We start from the raw sequence: 12,440 nt of genomic DNA, 5'->3' as shown, positions 1-12,440 counted from the left end.
TGTGAGTTTAATCTTTTCATACTTTAATCTTTTCCCATTAGCTGGAAAGTATTGACATAAGCATCAATTGGTTGAAGCCTAACTTGTGGCAAAAACGTAACATGGGGAAGTTTTCCTATGATATCATATTGGCTGTACCCATAAAGCTCAATTGCTCTGACTCAGCAGGAACCAGACACCACATTCACATAGGCCTGATGGGAGCCTGAGGTCACTGAAATTCTAACTCCATTTTATTACAAGAAAGCAACCTGCCACCCTCCAAGGGTGTTTAACCAAATTTTACATACTTTCAGCTGAATTGAACAAGCGACATGGGGGCCTTTATTGTCCGCATGCCCTTTTCTGTTTCAGACCAGCGTGCAACTGCTTTATCACAAATTGCAGTGTTGCTGTGGGATTCTAAAGTCAAAATGCATAGTAAAAATGAACACTCATGCAGCTTACTTGGCAGTAAACCAGGTATCCAGAGCTTTGAATGTCTGTGCGTTCCTCCATCATCCTCGATATGCAGGGTTTGGCTAATTGACTCTTGGGGGATGACCTTAATGAAATAGTTTCCTAGACCAGTGTTAATATTTTTCTGTTCATATTCTTAACGCTTATGGGGAATTTGCGTAAGGGCCCAACGATCATTCTGTCAAAGTGGTAATCAATGAAAACACAGAATGTTTCGCCCAACAAAAATACATGATCTCAGTATATATACACACCTGTTCTGAAAGGCCCCAGAGTCTGCAACAACACTAAGCAAGGGTCACTCCCAAGCAGGTGGCACCATGAAGACCAATGAGCTCTCCAAACAGGTCAGGGACAAAGTTGTGGAGAAGTACAGATCAGGGTTGGGTTATAAAAACATATCAATCTTTGAAAATCCCAAGGAGAACCATTAAATCCGTTATTAAAAAATGTAAAGAATATGGCACCACAATAAACCTGCTAAGAGAGGGCCGCCCACCAGAACTCATGGATCATGCAAGGAGGGCATTAATCAGATGGGCAACAAATAGACCAAAGATAACCCTGAAGGAGCTGCAAAGCTCCACAGCGGAGAACGGAGTATCTGTCCATAGGACCACTTTAAGCCGTACACTCCATAGAGCTGGGCTTTACAGAGGAGTGTCCAGAAAAAAGCCATTGCTTAAAGAAAGAAATAAGCAAACACATTTGGTGTTCACCAAAAGGCATGTGGGAGACTCCCCAAACATATGGAAGAATGTACTCTGGTCAGATGAGACTAAAATTTAGCTTTTTGGTCATCAAGGAAGACACTATGTCTGGTGCAATCCCAATACCGCACATCACCCCGAGAACAGCATCCCCACAGTGAAGCACGATGGTGGCAGCATCATGTTGTGGGGATGTTTTTCATCTGCTGAGACTGGGAAACTGGTCAGAATTGAAGGAATGATGGATGGAGCTAAATACAGGGAAATTCTTGAGGGAAACCTGTTTGTCTTCCTTAGATTTGTAATTTGTAAGGAGTTTCACCTTCCAGCAGGACAATGACTCTAAGCATACTGCTAAAGCAACACTCGAGTGGTTTAAGAGGAAACATTTAAATGTCTTGGAATGGCCTAGTCAAAGCCCAGACCTCAATCAAATTGAGAATCTGTGGTATGACTTAAATATTGCTGTACACCAGCGGAACCTATCCATCTTGAAGGAGCTGGAGCAGTTTTGCCTTGAAGAATAGGAAAAAATCCCAGTGGCTAGATGTGCCAAGCTTATAGAGACATACCCCAAGAGACTTGCAGCTTTAATTTCTGCAAAAGGTGGCCCTAAAAAGTATTGACTTAGGGGTGGTGAATAGTTATGCACGCTCAAGTTTTCAGTTTTTTTGTCCTGTTTCATGTTTGTTTCACAGCAAAAAAGATTTTGCATCTTTAAAGTGGTAGGCATGTTGTGTAAATCAAATGATACACACCCCCATGAATATATTTTAATTCCATATTGTAAGGCAACAAAATTGGAAAAATGCCAAGGGGGTGAATACTTTCGCAAACCATGTGTGGGTTTGTGTATATGAGAGAGAGCTAGAGAGACGCTGGCAGTAAACAAACAAAGCACATTTTGTCAGCTAAACCCACCAACTCGTTATGTAGTCCTATGGGAACATGCAATACTGCGCAAAAAAACAAACCTGACTATGGACTACTAAGGATCAGTTTGTATGACATGGTTAGTGGTTATCCCTTTAGAAAATAACTTCCACTTCAAGAAGCCTTGAAACAGGGTTGAGAATGTAAATTACAGTGCATGGTCAAAGTAAATATTAGTGTACAAATCACGGCAACCAGTTCTGAATGACTAACTTTCAACTATAGCAAATAATATAGCATGAATGAGTAACTTTCAACCATAGCAAATAGGCAGAGGACCAACTTTACCTGAAGCGGATTGAAACTTATCTGAGAAACTGCTGTTAAAAGCAAGGCCATATTCCACAGGAAATTAGGCTACTACACTATTCCACTGCTAAATCAATTATTCTCTGAGCAGCATTTACCAATAGACCAAAACAAAGTTTTATAAAATTTTAAAGCAAAGCGCAGACTGAAGTCATTACCAGAAGGATTACAGGCCTCCAGTCGCTTCCTCAAGGCACACAGACAGGGCCAAGGGGCCAGCTATGAAGACTTCATCTCCTCCCCTGCTTGTTTTGACCCAATGTTTACCACGACAGAGATCAAACATACTAGCTTAAACCCTCTTATCTGCAGGAGCAAAGGGACACGTGGATATAGAGGAAGATGATTCATCACAACGCGTATTCTGTATCAGCTCGCCACTATATTTGGCATGGCGTTGCGGATCTGCTTTGACAAGCCTAAGTCTGTGATGATGAGTGCAGATTACCTCTTGATGAATGTGATTATACAGTATCTCACTTATAAAAGGTTTTAGAGTTTTTCTCCAACAGACTGACAAATGATCTAACCTTAATAGGGTCTGAGATGAAAATAATATCTCTAACAATATTATAACATGAATAAATACAAGACATGTTCAATATTGTTAGTGTCTTTCTTCCCTGTATAAGTAGTAATTCTCCTGAAATCAATAATAGACCTGAACATCAGGCAACTGGAATGTGTTATCTCAGGGGTTCACACTGTTTTATTGGAACTGAAGATGAAATAAAGTTCAACCAAATTTAAATGTTTTTTTCTAATCTTTTACTAAAGGATTTGTTTTAGAATGCTTCATAAAGAGACCAAGGTTTAAACCCACGAAAAAATATAAATTCACTGAAGGTAAGTCCAGATTTCTTTTTTTTTAAAGAACCAAACCCAAGGAGAGAAACAATCCTCATCTGGCCCTGTATTCACAAAGTGTCTCAGAGTAGAGCGATAATCTAGGATCAGGTCCCCCCTTTCCATATCATCTTATTCCTTATGATCTAAATCCTAGATCAGCACTCCAACTCTGAGACATTGACTATGGGCCATGGGCAGGCAGGCATACAGCAAAATATTTAGAAGCCGAAGCCTTAGGCATCTGTTTTATAGAACCTTAAATTGCAAGAACCCATAGTTCAGACACATACATATTGCATTGATTAATACATTTACTGCATTCTACAATTTACACTTTGTTGAGTTGTCAAATATTTGGACGACACCTTATTTCAGAAAACCCACAGGTTGGTAGAAGAGAGCGAGGAAGGAAGGGAAGGACAAAGAGGATTACAGTCGACAGCGGGAGGATAGAACGAGGGAGGGAGGAAGGAGAAGGGGGGACAGGTCTCTTGATTATATGATCATCGCCACGCAGACTCCCTCCAGGCAATTTACTAAGACTAACACATTTTGAAAGTGTCTTGGCTTGAGGCCAATCAGTGCTGTGCATAGTAATGTGGCCAGATGCCCGTGGGCTCAGAATGATGTGAGGGAGGTAAATTGCAGGTCAACCCACTTGTGTAAAAAAAACTACACAATTCACTAAGGGTTTTGGAAGACAGCAAAATGTGCAAATGTACAAACAAGAGCTGAATAAAATGAACTAGAAACATTTGTGCATTAGTTGGCATGGTCAATTTACAAGTGTGGGCTTTATAAAGGGCAATGCAAAAGTATTCACCCCCCTTGGCATTTTTCCTATTTTGTTGCATTATAACCTGTAAATTAAATTGATTTTTATTTGCATTACATGTAATGGACATACACAACATAGTCCAAGAGTGTCTGCTAAATGACTTAAATGTAAATGTAAATGTAAATGTGAAATGAAAAAAAAAACTTGTTTCAAAAAATAACTAAATGGGAAAGTGGTGCGTGCATATGTTTTCACCTCCTTCGCTATGAAGCCCCTAAATAAGATCTGGTGCAACCAATTACCCTCAGAAGTCCCATAATTAGTTAGATTACACACAAGTGGACTTTATTTAACTGTCACATGATCTCAGTGTGTATATATATATACACGTACACCTGTTCTGAAAGGCACCAGAGCCTGCAACACCACTAAGCATGTGGCACCATGAAGACAACGGAGCTCTCCAAACAGGTCAGGGACAAATTTGTGGAGAAGTACAGATCAGGGTTGGGTTATAAAAAAAAAATCAAACTTTTAATGAACACAATAATCTGCCACCCTACAAAAATGCGAGTGAAGCTGGCAACACAGGTGTTTATCCACACTGATGTATGACGTAGTAGCACTAATGAAGTGAAGTAAGGAGTCTAGCCCGAACCATGAAAAATAACCCCAGAGCATTGTTCCTCTTCCCCAAAATTGTACAGTTGGTACTACGCATTCAGGCAGGTAGCTTTCTCCTGGTATATATAGTGTATATTAAATTCAAATATGAACATCATACACTGGCCACCTAAGTTTATAGGCCTTTGCATGCAATGCCCTGATACATTTAGTGCTCAAATCTCTGACATCTGAACCGTGAGATGGACAGTTAGGAAAGTAGCGTAAATCGGCCCAAAATATAGGCTATGAAGTTTAGCATATGCTACACATTGTAACACAAGGAAAAGTGTTTTTGTAATTTGTTATAGGCTGTTTTAAGGACATGTACATGTGGCTAATTTGGCAAATATCCCTTGTTTATTGATGGCACTGGCTGCTCCAGGATGGATCTGAATGCATATGGATGTCCATAACATTTCTCAAATGTCTGGTAAAATTGAAATCTTCCATGTCATGTCTGGTGCCAAATTTTCCTAAACAAAGTTGTTATTCTTTGTTTAATGTTTGTGTGGTGCATTGACACAGACACCTGTTGGTGGAAAATTTGTTGCGCATATTTTATACAATTATAAATATGGCATCTAAATGTTGAAAATGTGATTTCCACCTGGCTGAACATTGTCTGCAGCCGGCTCTGACTGTAGTGTAGGCATAATGAGGGGCGAGTGAGCTCCTCTGTGTTGGTCAGCAAACCCTTCACCTTCTGGCCCATAGCCCTGCGTGGCATCAACTGTGCCACATAAGCAAGCTGAAGTGGCAAAGTTGATATCCACGTTTATAAACACAGGGTCGCTACAGTTATTGTTATTTGTGGTTGTAACATCATTTTGAGTTAATTATATGTGGGGGGAGAGGGTGTTCAATTAATTGTACAGTACAAGGGGAGGGTCAGAACAATTTTATGACACCTTGATATGGACCAGCCGCCCCTCCCTGCAGTAAATGTCGATCTGTCCCGAACAAAAAAAGTGGAAAAGTGTTTACTGAATTTTTATTTTATTTAATCAGGATCAAGTCAAGAAATGCTTGGAATTACGCTGAGAGATGTCATATCCGGTCTTATTATCTATGTGAAGTCAGATGTACAGATGCAGTCAAATATTATCGTCCTTGCATGGTTCACAATTTCTTCTTCTCTTTGGTGTTCACACGTGTTTGTTGGATTTACAGGACCAGGAAGAAAACATGACTGATTGTTTGAAAGAGTTTGGCAGTGTTCACCACAAGAGGGATGGTTTTTGACAGTGCAAAATAATAACATCTTACCACAGATATGCATGGTAATTGCCTCAGACACTTAAGTAATGCCCTATGAAGGGAATAGGGAGCCATTTGGGGCACAATCAATGTACAGGTGCATAATTATGTTTGCCTTATTAAGGATGGTATCTCTCAGAAGCACTTTGCAATGCAACTAACATCCTTGAACAAGCTGTAAATAAACATGTGAGACCAGTTTTCAAGGGTTTTCCTTTTGTTAATTTGTCTCAAACGAACTCGACAAATGACTAATTTGAAAAGTGCAAACTAAGTCATTTTGCCAAAGTTAATGTGTAAATTCCAGCCGACTTTGTGTGACTAAATCTGCAAGCTCTGGGAATTTTGTCTTGTGCTTATGTTTGTCTAAAGAAGGAAGCAGCCTTTTACTTACACAAGGAGGGGAAAACAGATTGTGGCTTCGCTGTGTTTATGAATTATTGTTTGGCTAACATAAATTACCAGCTGTACTGCAGTTTTGTAATTGTCACATAGAAGGAGCTACTTGGCAGGACAAGGCTGTTGGGTTTGTTTGGAGTCTGAGACTAACGTGTCTAATGAGAGAGAACGTTTTTGTAACGTTACCCTTAACGTTCCCTATATGTTTCTGTCCAGTTCTCTATTAGTTAGGGTGACATCTATTTATCAAAAACCTCCCCAGGAACCTATTTAGCATGTTTTGGCTTAGTGTTAGGTGAAAATTCCCTGAATGTCAAACAGAACTTACCCAGAACATGGTTACCAGGTTCTCAGAATATCCAATATTAATGTTCTAGACACATTTCATTGGAACGTTGCAAGAACATTCCTGTTTCCAGTCATTTGAGGGTTAGGAGAATATGCCATCAATGTCCCACCAAACATACATAGAACATGATTGCCATGTTCTCAGAACATAGGATATTGATGTCGTAGACACGTTTCATGGGAATGTCTGTCCGTTACCCCCCCTAAAAAGTGTTATTACACAAGTCATTACACATCATTCCTTGTTTCTGTTGCCAAGCCTATCAAGGCCCTGATTGGTTAACCACTGACCCACTCAAAGCTCTTTGTCTGTTGGCAAGGATCGAGCCACACACACAGTGCTTTTAACATCGTGTTTTCAACTTACATATTTGATGCACTTTTGCATAAATGATTAGTACATTGTGCATGTTCATTTACATAGTAATTATTATTCAGCATGTCTTCTCCTGGAATGTGAACTCACAACCTCTTGGATCATGGCATTCCTATCTTTTTGATATACCACCATGTCTGTGTCAGTTATTTACTAATATCTGTGTAAGTCATCAGTTAATTTTCTCATCCTTGATTTGATTGACTTATTTCAGCAATTTTAGGGCTTTTTTATAATTGTCTAATATTGCTGGGACATTTGAACCTGTTTTAATGTTACTCTTGAATCACTATTATTTCTTGAGTGTACAGAGATGAGATTGAGTTCAAAGTGCATTTCAAGATAACAATGGAATAATGCTCTGCTATATATAATTAATAAACACTGATAATTTATGAGAGGTAGCAGAAATGTGGTCATCATTTGTGCTCAAGGGGTAATCCTACAGATTCCGATCTTTGAATGAGAAACTCATTTTAATTAGATCAGTTAGGGGTGTTGTAAATGTTGCCAAGTAATGACATTAACATCTATTCTTAAGAATTTGAGAGTAGTGTGATCCTCCTTGCGGGTCTCAAAACCCAGGCCACCAGCACCAATGATGAACACCCTAACCTCTGTCACAATTATGGATATCCATTGGACATGTTTCTAGTTTCAAGTCCAATGAAATGCTTACTTGCAGGTTCCTTTTCGACAATGGAACAACAATTAGAAATAATAAAAGATAAGAATATGAACATAAGTAAATGGCTCAGTAGATTAGAATAGATATTTTAGCATAAGGAAGGCACAATTTATAGTACAATATAAAAATGTACAACATATGTATTCGGGAAGGGGGGATTGGGGGGTAAGTGTTTAAATTGTGCAGTATTAAGAATACTAAATAATAGTCTGGTAGCTGTTGTGATGTGTGTGCGTGCATGTGTGCTAAGGTGCGGAGAGTCAGTGCAGCTGGTCAGTCCAGTTCAAGTGTTCAGCAATCTGATGGCTTGTAGGTAGAAACTGTCTCTGAGCCTTTTGATATCAGACCTCATGCTCCGATACCGTTTGCCCGACGGTAAGGGAGTCAACTGCTCGTGGCTGCGGTGGGTGGGGTCGCTGATGTTGTACTGTGCCATCTTCACCACCCTCTCGAGGGACGTGAGGTCGTGGATGGAGAAATTTCCATACTAGGAAGTGCTGCAACTGGTCAGAATGCTCTCGAATGGTGCAGAGGTAGTATTTGGATAGAAACTGGGGTAGTATACATAATTTATTCTACCGTCTTAGTACATAGAGGAGCTGTTGTGCTCTCTTGACAAGAGTGATGGTGTTGTTGGTCCATGTAAACTTAAAACTGCTGACTCTCTCTACTGCAGCCTTGTTGATGTGGATTGGGGCGTGTTCCCTCCTTTACTTCTTGAAGTCAACAATCAACTCCTATGTTTTGCTGACGTTGGAGCAGTAGGCAAATTGGAGTGAGCCCCGTGTGCCTGGCATGCTGGCCTTGATGTGGGCCATGACTAGCCTCTTCAAGCACTTCATGAGTGCAAGGGTGAGTGCGACGGGGCGATAGTCATTTGGGCATGTCACCTTGTTTTGATTGGGCACTGGGACGATGGTGGTCTCCTTAAAGCAAGTGGCGACTACAGCCTAGGACAAGAACAGTTTGAAGATGTCGAAGAAGATGCCCACCAGCTGGTCAGCGCACAATGAGGACACATTCATGGATGTCATCAGGGTCGGCAACTTTGTGAATCTTCAGTCTTTTGAGAGTTTTCCTAAACGTCAGTCTTGGAGAGCGAAAGCAGTGAGAGCCTTCCTGGATGGCTCGGTATTGTCTGCCTCAAAGCAAGCATATAATGTGTTAAGCTCGTCTAGGACGAAGGCTTTGGTGGGCACCACACAGCTGGATTTGCCTTTGTAGTCTGTGATAGCCTGTAGTCCTTGTCACGTGTCATGAGTCTGAGTTGTCAAGTTGTATTGTCTTTTTACATTCCTAATGGATTTGTGGAGCTTGTACCTGCTTACCTTGTATGCGTTGGCTGAAGTGGGGGTGAAGGGGATGGCTTTGTACACATCATGAATGTTTGTGTACAAAAGGTCCAGCGCGTTGTTTTCTCTCGTGGGGCAGGATGCATTTTGGTGATACTTTGGAGTAATTTGTTCTAAATTTGATTGGTTATAATCTCCTGCGACAATAAAGATTGCTTCCGGTTGAGAGGATTCTTGCTGGCTAATGTTCTTGTGAAGTTCGCTGAATAACACACGTCAATTCCCTAAAGTGGGGTCTTCATTTGAGCATCAGAAACTCTAAGTCGAGTGGACAGGAGCTAGAAATGTTTGCAACCTGAGTACACCAGTAATTGATGATGAGGAAACATACACCGCTAGTAGCACAGACAAAAGGAGTTTGTTACCAGTATTTTTATAGTTACTTGGTTGAAGTGATTTTTAGCATTAACATTGTATCCAACATTACGGAAACTAAATTAATCCTGAAGACATAGCTAGCTATAGCTATCCCACTTCATATATGCAGTCATTACTCTCCCAACTTCGACGTTTATGATACTAACACACAAACATAACACCCTGGACCAGAGCTTGTGCCCCAACTGGTATGGGAGTAGTACACTGGCACCTTGGAACAAGTTGCGAGTTCAGGTTGTGCGCAGATGTATAACTGAGACTCAAAAATACCATCGGAGTCACACTTGCATGTGCTTTGCAATTCAAAGACCAGTCGGCATCAGTGAAAAATGTGCAGCTGGATGCTGCTCTTTTTAGCCGAGCTTGACATATCCCTTTCCTTTTTCTTCTTCATCCCAGGCGTTGCCTTCGGTCATCCCGCTGTGGGCGAACAAAGGAACGAATGTAGCATTTCCAGATATGGGAGGCTGAGAGACAAGTGTGTAGCTTCTGGTTCATGATATAGAAAGTGTTTGTCAGTTTTAATAAATTATTGCACAACCATTGCGCAAACAAAGTAATAATTAACACAAAAAAAGCTATAAAAAAGCTAAGTTGATTAGGAATCGACAAGATGCGCCCCGTGCCCTCCTCAGCACTCCATGTTAACCTGTGCTTATTGGGACAGTATTATTAGGCCCTGTCCAGAAGCAACCCTAACCCCTTTTCCATAAGCACTGGTGTATATCTGAAACAACTGGAAAGGTGTAAGCTCTGTTAAAAGTACTCAAATGTTTAATTTCAGGGGTAACATTAAAACAGGATTATAAACCCCAACAACATTAAAAACTATACAAAATTCCAAGGAAACTTGTCACGATGAGCGGACCAAGGTGCAGCGTGATTGAAGTTCCACATCTTTGTTACGGTGAAACTTTAAACAAAAACAATAAACCAATAACGAAACGTGCAAATAGTGGTGCACAAACACAAAATAATATCCCATAAAGCAGGTGGGAGAAGGGCTTCCTAAATATGATCCTAATTAGTGGCAACGAATACCAGGTGCCTCTAATTGGGAACAATACAACCCACCAACATAGAAATAGAATGGCTAGAACACCGCCGTAGTCACACTCTGACCTAAACACCATAGAGAACCAAAGGCTCTCTATGGTCAGAGTGTGACAAAATTGGTGAAATAACTACATCAAATCAATAATGAGAGAATAGTCAGATTAACTGACAACTGACACAGACATAGTGGCGTAGCAGGAAGATCAAAAAAAATGTGAACCAAGAGCTTGACAGTTCCAATCCAAGGGGAGGACATGTTGAATAATAAGTACTGAACATGCACAATGTACAGTTGAAATCAGAAGTTGACATACACTTAGTTTGTAGTCATTAAAACGTGTTTTTCAACCACTCCTTTGTGCACAACACAAGTCATTTTCCCAACAATTGTAAACAGAGAAATTATTTCACTTATAATTCACTGTATCCCTCTTCTTGTGGGTCAGAAGTTTACATACACTAAGTTCATTGTGTCTTGAAACAGCTTGGACAATTCCAGAAGATGATGTCATGGCTTTAGAAGCTTCTGATTGGCTAATTGACATCATTTGAGTCAATTGGAGGTGTACCTGTGGATGTATTTCAAGGCCTACCTTCAAACTCAGTGCCTCTTTGCTTGACTTCATGGGGAAATTTAAAGTCTGGTTCATCCTTGAGAGCAATTTCCAAACGCCTGAAGGCACCAAGTTCATCTGTACAAACAATAATACACACCATGGGACCACACAGCTGTCATACTGCTCAGGAAGGAGAAGCATTCTGTCTCCTAGAGATAAACATACTTTTTGTGCGAAAAGAACAAATCAATCCATAAACAACAGCAATGTACCCTGTGAAGATGCTGGAGGAAACCGGGACAAAAGTATCCATCGCCACAGTAAAACGGGTCCTATCGACATAACCTGAAAGGCCGCTCAGCAAGGAAGAAGCCAAAACTGCCATAAAAAAAGCCAGAATACGGTCTGCAACTGCACATGGGGACAACGATTGTACTTTTTGGACAAATGTCCTCTGGTCTGATGAAATACAAATAGAACTGTTTGGCCATAATGACCATCTTTATGTTTGGAGGAAAAAGGGGGAGGCTTGCAAGCTGAAGAACACCATCCCAACCGTGTAGCACGGAGGTGGCAGCATCATGTTGTGGGGGTGCTTTGCTTTCAGTAGGGACTGGTTCACTTCACAAAGTAGATGGCATCATATTATGTGAATTTATTGAAGCAACATCTTAAGACATCAGTCAGGAAGCTAAAGCTTGGTTGCAAATGGGTTTTTCAAATTGACCATGACCCCAAGCATACTTCCAAAGCTCTGACCTCAATCCCATAGAACGTTTGAGGGCAGAACTGAAAAAGCTTGTGTGAGCCAGGAGGCCTACAAATCTGACTCAGTTACACCAGCTCTGTCAGGAGGAATGGGCCAAAATTCACCCAACTTATTGTGGGAAGCTTGTGGAAGGCTACCCGAAACGTTTGACCCAAGTTCAACAATTTCAAGGCAATGCTACCAAATACTAATTAAGTGTATGTAAACCTCTGACCCACTGGGAATGTGATGAAATAAATCACTCTACTATTATTCTGACATTTCACATTCTTAAAACAAAGTGGTGATCCCAACTAACCTAAAACAGGGAATTGTAACTATGATTAAATATCAGGAATTGTGAAAAACTGAGTTTAAATGTACTTGGCTCAGGTGTACTGTATGTAAACTTCTGACTGTATGTCTAAGTATGTAAAATATGTATGCTGAAAACACTATGTTAAAAGCCTTGTTTGCATGTGTGTAAGTGCCAATTTCCAACAAACAAATCATTTGAATGAATCAGTGGTTCATCAATCAGTATAACAGTTTTCCTCCTCTTCTGAGGAGGAGTAGG

The sequence above is a fragment of the Oncorhynchus keta genome, chromosome 34, assembly GCF_023373465.1.
Source record: "Oncorhynchus keta strain PuntledgeMale-10-30-2019 chromosome 34, Oket_V2, whole genome shotgun sequence".
NCBI lineage: Eukaryota > Metazoa > Chordata > Actinopteri > Salmoniformes > Salmonidae > Oncorhynchus > Oncorhynchus keta.
This window is presented reverse-complemented; position numbering follows the sequence as displayed.